Source organism: Bombus huntii, chromosome 16, assembly GCF_024542735.1.
Source record: "Bombus huntii isolate Logan2020A chromosome 16, iyBomHunt1.1, whole genome shotgun sequence".
NCBI lineage: Eukaryota > Metazoa > Arthropoda > Insecta > Hymenoptera > Apidae > Bombus > Bombus huntii.
In genome coordinates, this window is record NC_066253.1 from 3,853,749 (window position 1) to 3,870,748 (window position 17,000).

A 17,000-nucleotide genomic window follows, 5' to 3' on the forward strand; every position below is an offset into this window, starting at 1 on the left:
ATGAAATATGTTCCAAATAATTATAATCGCGCAGAAATCGAATCATAAAGAAGTGAAAATTCATCGAGGCTACTGTGAGAAGTTGACTGAAAGATTTTTAGGTTAGGAAAAGGTAATTACACAATTCTTTTATACTTGTGGGCCGAAGTGTTTTGAACAAAAAGTAGGATTCAAGGTGGAAGGGCGGGTTTTCAAAGAAAGCCACAAAATTCTCAATTAGGACCAGCCTAACGCTGCCTTCTGTGAATTTTTAGCAGGGTTTCTTGATTTTTATTCTTGAAAGACCGACTTCCAAGCGGGTCAAGTATGAATTCATGCGTCTGGCCGCGCACTCGTTCATACCCATTCCTGAATTAAATATCTGGTTTCATACCTATAACTATACAACTTAGTTATGCTGCTTAAGATAATCATGGAATCACTACACTACTTCTTTATTTACTCCTACATCCATAACTATAAGAGAGCTTCGAATAAATAACACGTAGTGTTCCAATAATTATGGCGCAGCTGGCAAAAGGGCAATTCTATATGTAAAAATAAGTCGAACATATACAATAAAATTTATTCAGAGCACATTTCGTTTTCGATTAAATTAATGTTCATTGATTAAATTAATTTTAGGATGTCTGACTTTATTTTGTAAGCTGTACTTCGCAAGATAAAGGTTATCAAATGATTCTTAACGTAAAATTAACCGAAATGATAAAGAATTGAGAAATAAGTAACCTAACCTAACTTAATGGTAGTAGATAAAGAATTAAGTAACCTAACCTAAGCTAATAGTATTAGGTAATTCTTAATTCTTTATCTTTTAGGTTAACAACACTTAACTTGCAAAGTATAGCTTACAAAATAAAGTCAGATATCATAAAATGATTAATTAATTGAATTTTTCATTCCTCAAATTTTGTTAAACTTTTGCTATAGCCATCCATCGGTATAATACTCTGAGCACTTGATATTACTGTAACTTTCAATGATACACATCCATTGAAAGTTAAGATCCCTAGTTGTAAATTAAGTACAGTCGAATTAGAATCAAAGACTGACAGAATGAAACACTATTGAACGTGAAGAATGGCGTAAGAGTTAGGTATTAACCACTTGTACAGAATCAGCGTTGAAGCTTTTCACGAAACTCGTTGAAATCTTCAAACGAGACGACGGAGTACGTGATTCTATCAAATCAAACTTATTAAACGAAACATGTTATTGGGTGGAAAAAATACTGGTACGAACCTGATACTAATTGCTTCCATTCTAATTGCATCGATGTTGTGACCTAACTTGTTAACTTTGCTAAGTCACAGAAGACAAAAATTATTACGAAAAATTAAGAGACAACTGTATAAAAAGATAAGATTTACATAATAAGGTGAGTAGAAACCGTGAGAAAGTTTGCGATACAATAGATCAAGGAGTGATAATTTCTCCTTCTGGTATCGATAGCACAAATAATTTCAATGCTTCGACATAGCAGATCCATTAAAAGTGGATGTCCTGTATAATCAGTGGCAACGTTCGAAAGTACAGGGGAGAAAAAAACACGACGGAAAAATAGCGAAACGTTCCGGCATGAATATCAGTCGGTCGACGTGCAAACCGGAACAATCGCGTGCCACATACACTATCGGGTAAAAGTAGGAGGGCAGAGCTTAGTGCAAGCACTAAAGATCAATTTACAAAGCGCCACCGAAGCTATCTGAACGTTTTACAATATAACCTCTCCACTAAATCAATTTTACACACTTTAAATAATTTCACGAATTTCGTAGATACACACACAGATCAAATGTCTATTTATAGTGCTTTTAACGAGCACTATATACATATAGTGATTGATAAAAGTACATATATATATATATCTCACAACTGCAATGGTTTCTTTCGGTTTTTTTTTCTGCCTAGAAATAGGATTTGGCTTATACTTCTTCGCATTCGTTCTTTATTATTCATCTGCTGTTTATCCGCTTTTAACAGCTTTGCTAATTTATGAAAACCGGGTCTCTAAGTGATAAAACAGTTTTCACTGCCCGTTGAAATCTTTTCCTGTTCTTCTCTTTCATCCTTTCCTTCTTTTTTATGTTGATGATTGTGAAATTGTCGGCTGGAAGGATAATCTCCAGCAGCAGACTTCCGGTTGGACAGCTTTGCCTAGGCTCCACCCATTACCACGATGAAGTAAAACGTATTTCCCATTCTCTGCGATTATTTCTCGTTAATACTTTTTCGCTTCTTCCATCTGGTTGTTCTCTTGTTAGCCAGCGAATGTTAGCCAGAGCAATTTGCTTCTAATCCGTTGTTACTCGGCTTGGAAAATTGTTGCCAGGCTTCCATCCACTTGTTCTACATTCAGGTTTTTAATCATTCGATGAAAAGTTAAGGATCAAGTAGCAAAATAACGTGTAAAACACAGGCATTGTGAAATTAATATACAATTTTATATTAATATATTTGTAAATTAGATATTTATATTAATATAAATATATAATTTTCAATTTACAAGTCCTATGATAAATAATATTTTTATTTTTCTCTCAAATTCTCGTAGTCTATATATTCGGAAAATAATTTTGTATATTCAGTGAAAATTTACTTGATTTTGCTGTCCTTGGTCCCAGGAAAATTGATAAAAATGAATTATATCGTGGAATTATCAGGATTGATGATAAAATAAAATCAAATTTGATAATAAAATAAGATACTGTGGCTTAAAAATTGCATAATAAGCAGAAACAAAGCGAAAAGATTAGATAGTGAGTCTTCTAAAGAATACGGATGAATGAAATTTTAAAGGAGGGAGCGTGGTAGAGCAACTGAAAGATACTCTTTGTTCTGCACAGTATGAAACAGCGTTACATCCTACACTTTTTCTCTGGAGGAACTATGACCATCTCTAGAAACTTCTACGCCCTGCCTCAGGCGTTTCCCGCCACGTTTTAATAGGTTTACTCTTTAATGCAAGTTAGATTCAATTTTTTCGCTCAACTTCCGACAAACCTGCGGTCTCGTAGCAAAAAATTGTTCCAGTGAAATTGCTTCTTAGCAACTCAGAAACCGTATAAATTCAGTTTAACGAGCTATTATATTGTAGATCTTTCGAGAAATCTGTTTTTTCTCTCTTTTCTTCTTCGCATTTTCTCGAGAAATTGTTAATGTAGGACGCACCCGGTGCGTCATCAATTTGCAACAATCTAAGATAAATTAATTGACCAATTTACAATAATTTTCATTCATTCCAAATGCATTTAATCGATAAAAATGATAAAGACGAAGAATTGGTTAACACCACTAATTTCTAGATTCCCGAGTTTCATTATGCATATGAATTAAAAAAAAAAAAAAAAACAAACGACCTGGTATCATAAATTCATTAATAAAATTCAATTAAAATTAACAATTAAATTCATTCTTAAAAAATGATGTAAATAATGGTAAAGACCAGGCATATTTTAAAAAACTTGTTATCGCTAATCTCTATTTTCCAATTTTGGTGTTGATCGATGATAGCTTCTGAACGCTCGCTACTTGACAAATTTTCAAACTCGAGTTTCCTGATAACGAGGCCTCGAACCAACAAATTTTATTGTTTCTTTTCGAATTGCCAATCAATTGTCCACAAATCGTGATATACCCTGTACATTTTCGTGTATTAATAGATTACGGCTAGGATTAGGCAGAAACGAATTCTTTTCGACACACTTCGCATTGATTACATACAAATTTTGCACAAAACTCGAGAAGAATTCATCTCTGCATTTAATATATGCATTGTTATATGTGCATCTTTGCACTTTCGAATATTTCGTAAATGCAAATATTTCGTATCAATATCAGTGAAGCAGCCTATGAATTTTATTCCTATCAGTCCCTCTATAATTCTTTTGTATAATAACTATGCCACATAGTGTCAATGTTTAAAGTATACCTTCATCGGTCTTCTCCACTCGAGAGGATCTTCTTTCCCGGGTTCTTCTTTCGCACGAGGAGGCTTCCTGGTATTTCTGCCCGTTGCATTGCGGTAGATCGATGTACCAGAGTTCAGGGTTACGTTGTAAGGCCTCCTCGTCGCCAACAAAATCTGCAGTCGCGCGTACGCCGCGTTAATCAACGACAATGCGGTGATATTTCGTTAAGAATAATTCCTTGTAATTGACGAACGACAGCTTTCCTCCCGTGAGAGCTTCAGTAGCTCGAAAATCTACCTTCCTTCTAAAATCGACGCTTTATCTGGTATTATAAAACGTGTCCGAGACGGAATTCCTCTATATATCGTCTAGGAATTTTTAGACTTTTATTTTTTGAACTTTATATTTTTAGAATCTTAGAGGCTTTGCTTCTTTTTGTGTCAAATTTAGATCAAATTGTGTTAAATTAGCGTTTAATTCTGCTAAAACTGCCAAAAGTTCGTTTATACTGAAATTTTCTTACAATTTTGTTGGAATTTTACTAGGCCTTGATTCCTAGGGACATTTTTAACGAAACTGCTCATAGTTTGATTTTGGCTAGCTTTGTTGTATGCTTGTTGCTAATTCTTTCACTAAGAACATCCGTTTTCTCTTTTATGTGAATCTGTTTTTGAATTGTTTTTGTTTGACGATTCTGATATTTTGGTGACGATTCTTGAAATTCAATTCCAACACTAATTATACATCTGTACAGTCTCCGGCATATTTTGTTGCCGAACTTCGTCCACAAATTATGTAAGGTTTTGATAATTACTGTTCGCCAGTTTTAGTTTCCGGAAACAGTTTCCATATCACGTGCACGCACACGAAATCTCACTCGTTCCACTTTACTTCTCATTAAAAGTTTCATCATTCAAGTGCATTTTCTCAATCGTAGTGAGAATTCCTCTCATCGTAACGTCATTAATAAATTTCTTTACCATTTTCTAAGATCTATTTTGTAATTTAATATTTCAAAAATCAATCTTAATATTTAATCCCTTTTTCGAGATTTCGTTATATGGATCTTTATTGTCTTTATTTTCTTAAATTCTAATGTTTTACTAGAACCGCGCTTTTGTCAGTACCTTGTACTTTTTTAAATATTTTTTTCCGTTTGTTATTCTTCAATTTTTTAAAATCTTCTATATTTTAAATTTCGAATCTTGTTTTTAAAACGAGCGAAAGGAACGAAACTTTTTCAACAGCTTGAATAGGATAGTCGAACTTAAGACCAATTGCAGACCGATTTTCCGCGGATTAAGCCTCGGCTAGAAATCGTAAGCCGATTTCCCCACGGTTTTGTAAAATTCCCGCAATCTAATTCTCCGTGGTCTCGTTTTGGACGCGTTCCAACCAGATAATCTCCCGAAACATCTGTTTGCCACCATTTCTCTTAACTCTGAGTAATTTTGATCCTGGCCTTGTCTTTGTTTTTCTTACTGACTGTCTAGAATTTCCAAACATTTTCCAGTTTTTTTCCATTTTTTTCTCAAACTTTTATTATCATGCAAATGAATACAGAGAATATGCCATACGGAGAATATTTGATTTCAAACGATGATTAGGGTAAATAAAAATGTAATCATGCAGATGAATGCACCGTATAGGGAATTTTCTATGGCGATCGATTTCTAATGAAGATTAGGGAAAGTATAATGGCGGTAATTAACGATTGGAAACGATAAATGGTATAGAGACCTCCAGCCTCATTGCTCGGTGGCATGCACGTGGAACTGGGTCACGTGGTAGGAGATAAAACTGTTCTTAACTAGGAAAAATCTAATTGTGAGCAAAACAAGTCGCATTCGTATTCTTGATCTATTGATTAGATAGCAGCGAAGCTTCAAAGGAATCTGCCAACTAGTTCTGCCGAATAACCAACGATTCCACGTGTGAAAATATAAAATTTTGATGAACCTGGCTGAAAATAGAGGAATGCAAATTGATTCTCGCTCATAATTAAATTGTAAAGAAACAGAAGCTATGAATGGACTCCTGGAATAAAATATGGAATAAAAAGACAACGATTAATCCATTCAGGGTTAGAATAACCTCAAAATTTCATTCGCATTCGAAACCATAAAAATTCCAAAAAGACCACCTTTTGCCACTATGAGATATCGCTTCAGTTGTTTCCAAGTTATTTACACTTATTTTAATAACGTTTCAATTGACATAAAAATCTCACCTCTTAAGTACTTTTTAAGGGGAAAATTATTTAATGAAAAGTAAGTAATGTCAAAATTATTCATATACGAATTTTTGTGGCAGTAGTCTGATGTAGGTCTAAAAATTTAAAAATGAATTTACAGTATAATATACATTTTTTATTTTACATTTTTCACTATTTTTGTGCAAAAATCATACGTTATTAAAGAAGATACGAGAAATCTGGTGTACCTTTAAAGGTTCAACCATTGAACCAAAGGTTCAACTTCAAGGAAGTTCAACCATTTAGAAGCAATAATTTAATGAGATTATAGCCAAGTGGAAGCGACATTAATGCGACCATTTGTTGCAATGAGCCACGTGGAGAAAAGAGGTGCATGATCGATGACCACGATGGCTGGCGAGCGTGCGTGTCAACGTTTTCACGGTACAGCGCCGTATTTTTTGAGTGGGCTCTTCGCCCAACTATTATACGACGATCGATTTAAATTCGCCGATGAAGATAATAATCAACCGTATTAATTATCGTTGCTCGAGCAACGGTAGATTAATAAACTTTTATTGTTATTGTTAATTTTCAATTAACAAGGGCTGAACATGTTTGCCGGCTTCCTAGAAATCGTCATTTATTATTGTCCAAGAGGCGTGCGTCAATTTTAATTAGAGTGGGACAGTCATTTATACGATCGGTGTTTCACATAACACGACCCATTCTCAATGAACAGGTTGTACAAGCGAAAGGATCGTATTAATGAACTTGTCGTTAATTATCCGATACTTTTAATTCGATAATTTCAATTTAATTTGACTAAGAAAAGAAAATAGCTTTAAAGAAAAAAAAACTTTGTTTTTATATTAAAATGTATAAAATACAGTAAGAATAAAATTCAATATAATATGATAATATATATCGCAATGAGATGAGAACGGAATGAAATACATATCTTCGATGAATTTTCAAGTTGCTAAAGTTTCGAATGTTAATGCAATTTGACATTAGGGGTTATAATTCCGACGGTGATACATTTAATTTGCAGTAGTAGCGTTTTCGAGTATATCACGAGAGGGATTAATAATAGCTCCGGTTTTATCCATTGTTTCGCAAGAAACAACGCGCAGTCGAAACAATCGAATTACATATTTCGCGTTGCCAATGGCTGACCCGCATCCTAACCTCATTTCAACGATATATACTATACGTTCCAATCCTCTGCTCAACACACTGTCTCTACCATTTTACTGGAAATACACGGTTTGTTCGTTGGCCACGACATTGGAAAAATAGAGGGGAAAAGGTATTGAATCCAGTTACATCACACAGTTATCGACCCTAATCGAAATGCAATTAGCGACGTTAACAGGTTTTATCCACTGTCTTCATTCTGCTTCGCTTTACACTCCCAGCTGGATGTCGATTTAATGAAATCTTCTCTTATAATCAAGTTCCTCCTAAACTTGAAATATTTTCGATTGTTTCAAATAAAACTGGAAATTTTGAAACCTATATTATTTTCCACGTGTTTCGAATCTCCATATTTATATTATTTTACGAATTTTTCAGATTTCGAAATTTATATTGCATTTATGTTACGAGTTGGTTGAATTGATGAAATGTTTCCTTGCACAAAATTTCCAATATGTTTAACACATTGCAATGAGATCTCTAATTTTAAAATATTCTCAAAATAAAGAAATTTCCCCGATATGGGTACTGCCAGGAAATGAAATCGTAAAAATAACAAGTCGCACCTAACCTAAAAAAATGGTCCGGTAGCGGTCTGGATCCGTTTAATTAAACGTGCCCGTGTATAATCATCGTGGTAGCCATGTAAATATTCATCCAGATCATTGGAAAATAAAGAATGGCCGATGTTTAACATTCGAAACGGTTAGGGACGGGAAGAAAAATCGTTTGGGTCGTTCCGTTCAATTAAACCGGTCGCTCGAAATGGTAATTGCGGCAGAACGCGATGTTTTTGACGCTGTCACGGTGAAACACGAGCGAACGTAATTGCAGTTCTACAAAGACACCATTTTACCTGGCGCATCCTGTCGTGTACACAACTGCCTGTCCGTTAAAATGTCAGCCCTTGCAGGGTTGAAAGAAATGTGACGACTGTAATTATTGCGCGGGCAACGTATGCTGTTATTTGTTGTTGGTATCTTCCAGTTTATTAGATGCTGGTGTTTCGTGTGTCACATTGTAATTGTTTTTAATCGCTCAAAGTTCCAGATCCTGTATTATAAGCCCTCTGGAGGAATTACAATGGAACGCATCTTAGAAATTGTTCGTTTAAACTATAGCGGGAAAATGGTACATAGTAGGTTAGTAGTACGAGAGATTCATTTAATAGCATTAGTAGTAGTAGTTTAGTAATACTAGGGTCCTCATGGCAGTACACTAGGTCCCGGTGGAGAAAGTATAATGGAGTTTATCTTGAAATTGTTTGTTTAAAATATAGCGAGAAAATGGTAGATAGTATGTTAATTGTTAATAGTACTAGGTTCCAGAGGAGGAATAATAATAGACTGCGTCTTGGAATTGTTCATTTAAAACATAGCGAGGAAACGGTGGATAATAGATAGGTTAGCAGTAGCAGATTCCAGCAGAGAAATCATAATTGAGTTCGTCTTGGAATTGTTCGTTTAAAATACAGCGAGAGAAAATTATTAGATTAGTTTAAGGTAAGAGTAATTTCTATTATGGTCTCATTGAGTCATTCATGAATTTCGATGCAATAGTTTGAGGTTAGGTTACTAAATTTTAGAATTTTCAATTTTATTTTGTACTTTTTGCTTTTTACGTGGTACCGATGATCTTTATCATTACTTGCAAAGTATAAACCGAAATAAAAATTAATGGTTAGGTTTATATGCGTAAATTATTGCATAATATGTTCATAAAACTTGTCTGCGAGTGTCTGAATACTTTTATGAGCTTGTACATATTTCCCATGGTTGTCTTTATCTCTTTTAATAAATGGAGTGTGATAGGTTAGGTTGATACAATTTTTTGTATTGCTGATTTGAAATTGCTGATGCATTCAGAATGTCCATTTGACAGTTAGATCAGAATGTAGAAACGGACTGATATATCGAATTCTCGTCGCTCAAAGGCGGGGCATATCCTCGTTGGATCAGGTGCGCCGAAACCGTATGAAAACCAGGTCAAAAGAGGGCCGTGCGACGAAATTAGACCGTGGTCCTTGACGCAAAAATACTCAATTCTATTATTGTAATACACGGCATTGAAATATATTTTATTTGATTATTCATAATCGTCCAAGATTCCCCTCTTGTTTTTAAAAATGTCAGGAACAATTGTGAAACTATTTCATATTCTGTTCGAATCTCAGTTCACTTTTCTCAAGCGAATGGAGCGAAATTTTATCACCTTGAATTTCTTTCCTACAGGTTTTATTCTTATCGAGAAAGGTTTCAAATATTTTGCTTCATATAACAATCGCATAACGTAACAGAAGCATTGATACGTACCTCGCAATATTTTTTGAATTTTTGAAGGTTTAAACGACTCCTGTTTGCCTATGGAATATGATTGACGCTTTCGCTATGACCAACGCAACTGTTGCGTCTTCACGCGTTTTGACAAAATTATGTACAACTAGAGATAGCAAGGAAGCAACAGATAATGTGTTTGTACAAATATATGTGTGAAACAAATTTTTGTTTAATTTTTGTTCCTCTGATTTTATTCATAAACACATGAATTTGCATAATCACTTAGTCTAATCATTTCTTAAACTAAAAGCACATGAAAAATGTATAATTCTATACATTAAATAATCTAAATCCAAAATTATGATATTTTGAATAAACAAATCTTTTCGTAACAAGCTATAAACATCTGACAGGAATCTCACGGATGTAAATCTTTTCTTTTACTTGGTTCTCGAGTTTGCCAACTGCAAAAGTTCTCAACTTTCAAGTCGGAAGTTTCTGTTCCATTTTTGATAAATTTATGCGGTGTTTCACGGTCGTACGCGTTTCCGTGTCAGAAGTAAAAAGATTTCTGTGCGAGTGTTTGACCCGGAAAGGCCAGGTTGAAACCGGATGCTCCACACTCTTTGACGTTGAATTACGACTATTTATACGACTTTCGAACGATCTCCAAATTATCTTCGTGTCTGAAATCGAAATTTCATGGAAGTAGAATCGCCCATAAAAGAAAAAAATCGAACGCGTGTGTGGTTACGTTTATCAATGTTTTACGAATATGTTATGCGTGCTATACGAAATACATAAAAATTTCATTAATCTTATTACGAGATTCTACCATCGTAATTGGATAAGCTTGAAACAAATTGGAAAATGCACGTAGGAAGTATAAGATATTTAGTACAAGTATGTATTTCACAGGAATCACAAAAATATTTCAAGAATCAATTATCCATTGTATTAATAAGACTCTCGATATTCAATCATTTTAAAACTATCTATGCTCTATATTATACTCTATATTGAATATATGTTTGCCGTAAATATACTGTAACTCCTACGTACGATACACTTTTAGGTTAGTTTCCAACTTTTTCTCTCGTCATAATGTTAACGAAGTTTTAAAATATTTTACATAAGATGCACAATATATATATATATATACATGCAATTTTTCTGTGATGAATATTGAGATACATTGACGAGTCACTGTATGACTACATCTATCAAACGAAATTTTGCTTAAATTATTTATACAGTTGGTAAAAATAGAGAAACGTAAGGCACGCCGATACAGGATTATCTCCGTGAACTTCAAAGTCGAGAAATAATGCACGAGGGTTGAAATAGGCGATTGGAGAAGTTGGGTTACGCCCCCGATAGATGCGTCCCTGGGTTCAGGTCGTTCTCGGTGCGAAGGTCGACCCTAGAGAAGTTGGATGACAGCCAAGAACCGGCCTGCTAGCTATCTTCATAGGGGAAATAAATTCACGGGCAAGTGTGCCTTCGTTTTCTGCTGTTCCTGACACGAGAACGAACTGTGGGATGCTTTTCCCCTCTTCACCTTCCTCTCTCCATCCGATTTAATTGAATGAGATCCCACCCCCGTTCCATCCTTTCTCCTCCTTACTCCGCTTTCGTTTATCGCAGACCTACTTTTTCACGCGTTCAAGTTTTTCTTTGTCTTTACACTCACCCTCTTGTGTTATCTTATTTTAGAAATGTCAAGATAATTTTTTCCTTGGAATTTTTCATCTTACACTGCTTTTACTTTTTATTTATGTTTCGTTCCTTTGTGAAACAGCTCCGTATATTTCCTCCCTTAACGATGATATTTTCTACGAATTTCTAATTCCATTTTTTACAGGAGCTTCGAACAGTGTTGATTATATCATCTAGTTTGTTTCTGGAAAATTAATATTTTTTGTGGGTCGGATTTTTCTCTTCGTCCGTGTGTCCTTCCATGCTCTTTCCTTTACTTTAATTTACTACCTTCCCACATTTTCATTATCCTCTTTATCTCTATATTTTCCTTATTCCTAAAATATTTTCTTCTAATACTCAGGTTATATTTATATGTCCATTTTTCTTTTCGAATACCTATTTTCTTCTTCCTTTTTCACGCAACCTACTTCCTTTTTCCTTCTAATTTCCATTAGAACTTCTTTCCTTACCCCAAAGCTTTGAAGACTATTTTCCGCTCCGTTTTCTAGGAAAACTGCTATTTCCTCCCATTTTCCGTAAATTTGCCGCCACATTTTTCCCCCGTTTCCTCCTAATCAGTTTTCTCAACTATATGGCCATTAAAAATCTTGGAAAATAAATTTTCTTTGTATTGGGGATCCGAACCTTGTTCAATTTCGTGGTGACCAACCATGTTACCCACTGAGCCAACCATTCTATTTTGAACTCTTAACCTATTTTCATCTATTTCTTCTTTTCGAATCCATTTTGTCTTCACCAGTGGCTTCCAGATGAACAATGGTTCGCATTTTTCTCGTGATTTCCCTCGAAAATTGCTACACGTGAAAGCATAGAAGCATGCAGGGCATTGTTTATCGTGATTGAAATTAGGGTAAATAAAGTGTAATGAATTTTCTTAGGAGTCCAGCGGCGAATTATTAATGTTTCGCGACAGGAAATCGAGTTCTTCGTCTTACTGGCAGGTACAAGAGTTGGGCTTTGGAAAAACGCTGCGGGAAACGTCTGGATGCATCGCGTGTATACTAGCGCTCATAAGACTTTTCGAAAAATTTCCAATTTTTAATGTATTGTTTGATACATTTGTTATCATTATTGAAATATAGTTATTAAACTTAACAAATGGTGGAGAACCGTTCGAAACCGTGAAACATTACGTGATCCAATTTCGTTCCCACTTGGAAAAATTTTTAAATGATTCGCGCCGGGAGTGCTCGCGGTACTTTGTTGCCTTAAAAAAAGCATTAAGTGAATTTTAGTCGACGATGCTCTTAGAAACAATTTTCAGAGTATATAACTATAATGTGCGCGAAGATAATAAAAAAAAGTCGTTGCATTGCCTTGCGCAGTGCAATTTTATTTTAACGTCTGACCATGTACGAAGTTACTCTCCTTAAAAGTTGGCTACCATGTATAATTCCGTTCTACTTGCCTGTGTCTGACTACAGTCTATTACATTCTGGGAACGCTATATTCTGCCTGTAAAATTCGTGAGATAGATTTTAGTCGATGATCGTGACACAAACAATTTTTGTAACATACAACACATGAAGTATAAAAGATATACACGAAGTATGCTTTTACATGTACGATACTCACAAAGATAAAAAACTAAATTGTTCCATTATCCTGTTTACTAATCTTATCTTATGGTCTGTATGTGTGCTATAAAAATCTTAAAATGAACTTTCGCCAGAAATAATTATAATTAAAATATGCTTATAGTTAACTAAAAATACAGATTATTACAATATTCTGCTTACAGCAATTTTATTGTAAAGTCTGACCATATACAAGATTATTTTTCTTAAAAACTGAATGTTACTATTATAATATTGTATGTACATTTCTCTTTTATTTGCTATAATCTGATCATAGCTTATATTCTACTTAGAAATCGTGTCATTCTGTCAAATTTTGCGAGACCATTGCGTGTCCGAGCATATACTGTTTAATTCCACTTATAGCATGTCTAGACGGACATAAAAGCTTTCTAATTTTATCCCGTTTTATTTCTATTCGATTTAACGAATATTTACGATAAAATGATCGATTCAGACATTGAGTTCCATATGGTAAACATTGAGATGTTGTTCTATTAGTTAAAACATGTTCCATAGTTGCACAAGGTTACAATATTTTTTTATTTTTTTTTTTTTGATATTTTATGACATTTTTCTCCCAGTTCTGACAGAAAGAATGATATTCTATGATTTTGACTACGATTTTAAATTACCCGTTTCGTGTGGATACATGTTTTAAAGAGAATTATGAAAAATGCCTTGAATAAAAAAAAAAAAAAGAAAAAGTAGGGAAAAAAGCGGATATCGCGCTTTTCTATCGGATATTCAAGGGGATGCGGATGAAGAAGTGCGGGATGCTGGTCAGGACGTGCTGTAAATAAATCCATACCGGTGCAATATCGTTTCTTGCAGCGGCGACCTCGTTAAACGCGTAATGGATAACCAATAGCAGTCGGTAGATTAAAGGACTGATTCGAAATTGCGATCGTTGATCAGCTTAACGAGTCACGACATGCGAGAGGTCTCAAAGGCGTCTATCCATGGAATTGGCAAACGTTCTCTGTTTCCTTTCAGATATTTCCAAAAATATCCTGACCTGTATAGGTCTTCGCACACTGCAAAAAAGAAAAAAAAAATTGTACTTGAAAAGCAGAACTTTTTTCAAGGTCACTATCCATGAACGAACTCTTGATATTCTTTTGCGAAAAATTTATACAAACTGATTTGATATAAGAATCAAAATTATTTAACATTGATAATTCATTTAAAATAAAAATTGATTTGATACGTAAATGAAAAGTATATATCTAATTCATTAATAATTACTTCATTCCATAATGCAATTTACCTTTTCAGCTAAAAATTTGTACACCATTGCATTATTACGAATTAAAAAGAAAATTGCTAATTATTCGAATTTTAGAAAATGAGAAAAATTAAAGAAATTGCTCAGATGTGAAAAGAGCCTTATATTTCCAGGATTACCAATAAGGAAAATGATTTTTTAAAAATTCTGTTCCATTGTGACTCCCCATCTGTAATAAGCCATGGACGTATTTAAAATTAATAGAATGGAAAGTGGAATAACAATCAGTATCGCTTTGGGTTATGGATACTGCGAAAAGAGACCCGAATAGGGAATTCCTTTGTCCCGGTTGTGCTGGAAGATGGAGGCCGTGATTGGCCGACCAGTAGCGAAGCACTTTCCTCAAAGAAACGTTCAGGTTCTGCTGAGTTAATTGTCCTCGAGCAGTTTCTCTACATCATTGGCCCGGCATCGGTGCCACTAGGTCATTTCACGGCTCGATTTCTCAAGGAAACGCCTTATGGTATTGTCAGCACTTCTATCGTCTGATCTACTGACTTCTGACTAGGGAATTTTATTCATGGCACGCATTGATGCATTGAAATTGTAATGCGATGGAATTTACAGATCTTTTTTCTTACACAAAAATGAAAGAAACAAGAAGTAGAAAAATACCGGACAAATGGTTTATACGACGAAAAAATAGCGTAGGTACATCGACAAAGGGATTCGATCAATCACACCAGGTTCTATTTGACAGGAACCAGTTACCACTTTCAGCGGGCTGTAAAAATATCCACGGGCCATCTATGTCCATTTTCATGCCTTAAAATACAGCGAGTAAATCAATGGATGGGTGCAACGAAGCGTAAACGAGTATCCATCGAACGAGATTTCATTCGCCGGCTGTTCTCAATCTGTCACGTGATTTATCTGTAGCAATGGCGCCAGCAAAGTTAACGCCATAGGGTCTCTGACCCCGCTAAATTTTATTTATGCGTGTTGCTAGTAACAGAATTTTAATTTGATAACTTCGAATTAGACAACTTCACACCTCTCCTTAGATAAAATTTCTAGAAAGCCGCAAAAAAAATTTATTTTTTATCTTGAATAAAAATCTCACTCCTACAAATATATTGAAAATTTCGTTACTTCACGGATAGGTTATGTACAAACTAACCTTCATACCATCATCTGTGCTGCGATTTCGCGTTGCGTTTACGCATCTCGGCTCTTCCATACGATAATTCTAGTGTCTGGCATGAAATACGTCTGGAACGATGATATAATTAGCGGTGAAACTAGAGCACACATTTCTGACGGCAGACAGAGTTGACGTCTACCTGGCTGTCTAATTATAACCTCGCGTATTTCACCTTTTGTTTTTGTTTTCCCATTTTCTCTCGTTTTCCTTCTTTTACGACCGCATTACTTCTAATTGCTTCGCTGCTTATTACCTTCGGCGTTAAACAATTATCGTTTAAGGTTAGGGTTAACCTAACATTCATAATTCACATTGTTACACATGCGCATGGTTCACAATGCGCAACTACAATGTTCACGAAACGTCGTAATTTTGTTTCTTTTGGGCTCGGCTCTTCCTCGGGAGCCTGTTCGACAAAATAGTGTTAAACATAATACTGTCAAGCGTGTAACAGGCTGAACTGCGATATCCTGAGCCGTGAAAGACTGTAACCTAACCTTGTTTTCCTCACTATACAAGGTATTTCAAAAATTGTGGTACAAATAGAAAGTGGGTGGTAATGTATGACAAAATAAAACAAAATTAAGTTGAAAACTGAAGGTATTGCACGTAAAGATACAGTTTTCAGTTAAACAAGATAGGAAATTTAGTCTCCCCAAATTTTTTCTATAATTTGATCTTATTTGTTCAGAAGAAGCATACCTTTTCCAATTGAATCACAATTTCTAGGACACTTTGTATAATTCGAACTGTAAGACTGATTTTATGCAAACTGCGAATGTTACAAAGCTTTGGAGGTTATTGTAGGTTAGGTTTTCTCGTTAAAGAACTGGAAGTGGTGAACGAAACTGCGTTGAGCAGCTTATTTCTGATTAACCATCGCGATTCTCCCTTAATTACGAATTAAAAACGAGTGGAAAAAGAGTAGAATAGAGGAGAATGCAATTTTCTGAAAGTTTCGCAGAAGGTTTTCTTGGGGGGACACCTGTTCTCGCTCGAAAGAACTTAGAACCTCGTTAGGAATTAATGTGAGAACTTGGAAGTTTTTCATCTATCATATTCATCCGGTAGCACCTTAGTTGGCTTCTTTCATAAGTAGCCTTCTTCAACAAAGTTGATATTCTGATGTAATCTTTAGGTTAAAACTAAACTAACCTAATTTATATATTATTAACTTTGCTTTTTAACCGATATCAACCTTATCAATCAAATTATTTTCTAATATTTCGACTATTTTCTCTGCAAATTTGTTGCGAGTGCATCCACCGGAAGTCTCGCAAATCTTCAAAAGATATTTACACCTTTTTGGAGCAAAAAAATAGGTGCGTTTCACCTTGGCAAGCTCTTGGCGAACGTCTAGGTTAGGTCGTATCGCGCTTCTTCATGCAGAAGGCAGTTTAGTAGCCGGCGGCCCCGTTTATCGCCCGTTGCGGATGCACCGTCAGCCATAAATAAACAAATGAATCGCGCTTCATAAATTTCCTCGGTGCACGAATCCACCATCAAAGTTTGGTAAAAGGGTAGAATTCTCGCCTCCATGCCTTTCGAAATGAATGGCTTTGGACGAGCCTCCTTTCGAACCATTAAAAGTTCGAAAAAGAACTTTAAACGACTTTATGGCGAGTTTGGCATTAGTCTTGTATCATTTGACACATTTGTTGCTATGAAAATAGCCAAGGAGGCGAAAC

General features: G+C 35.0%; 1 protein-coding gene and 1 long non-coding RNA gene across 2 annotated transcripts in view; one reads left to right on the top strand and one right to left on the bottom strand.

The window, feature by feature from the left end:
• LOC126874773 (probable cationic amino acid transporter) overlaps positions 1-17,000 on the top strand; it is a 64,903-nt gene that overhangs the window by 10,118 nt on the left and 37,785 nt on the right. The gene's annotated exons all lie outside the window — the stretch shown is intronic.
• LOC126874816 (uncharacterized) lies at positions 13,033-15,282 on the bottom strand. Its single transcript, XR_007693028.1, has 2 exons — positions 14,151-15,282; positions 13,033-13,917 (listed from the first exon to the last, which is right to left on the bottom strand). It is a non-coding gene; the product is annotated as an uncharacterized LOC126874816 (long non-coding RNA).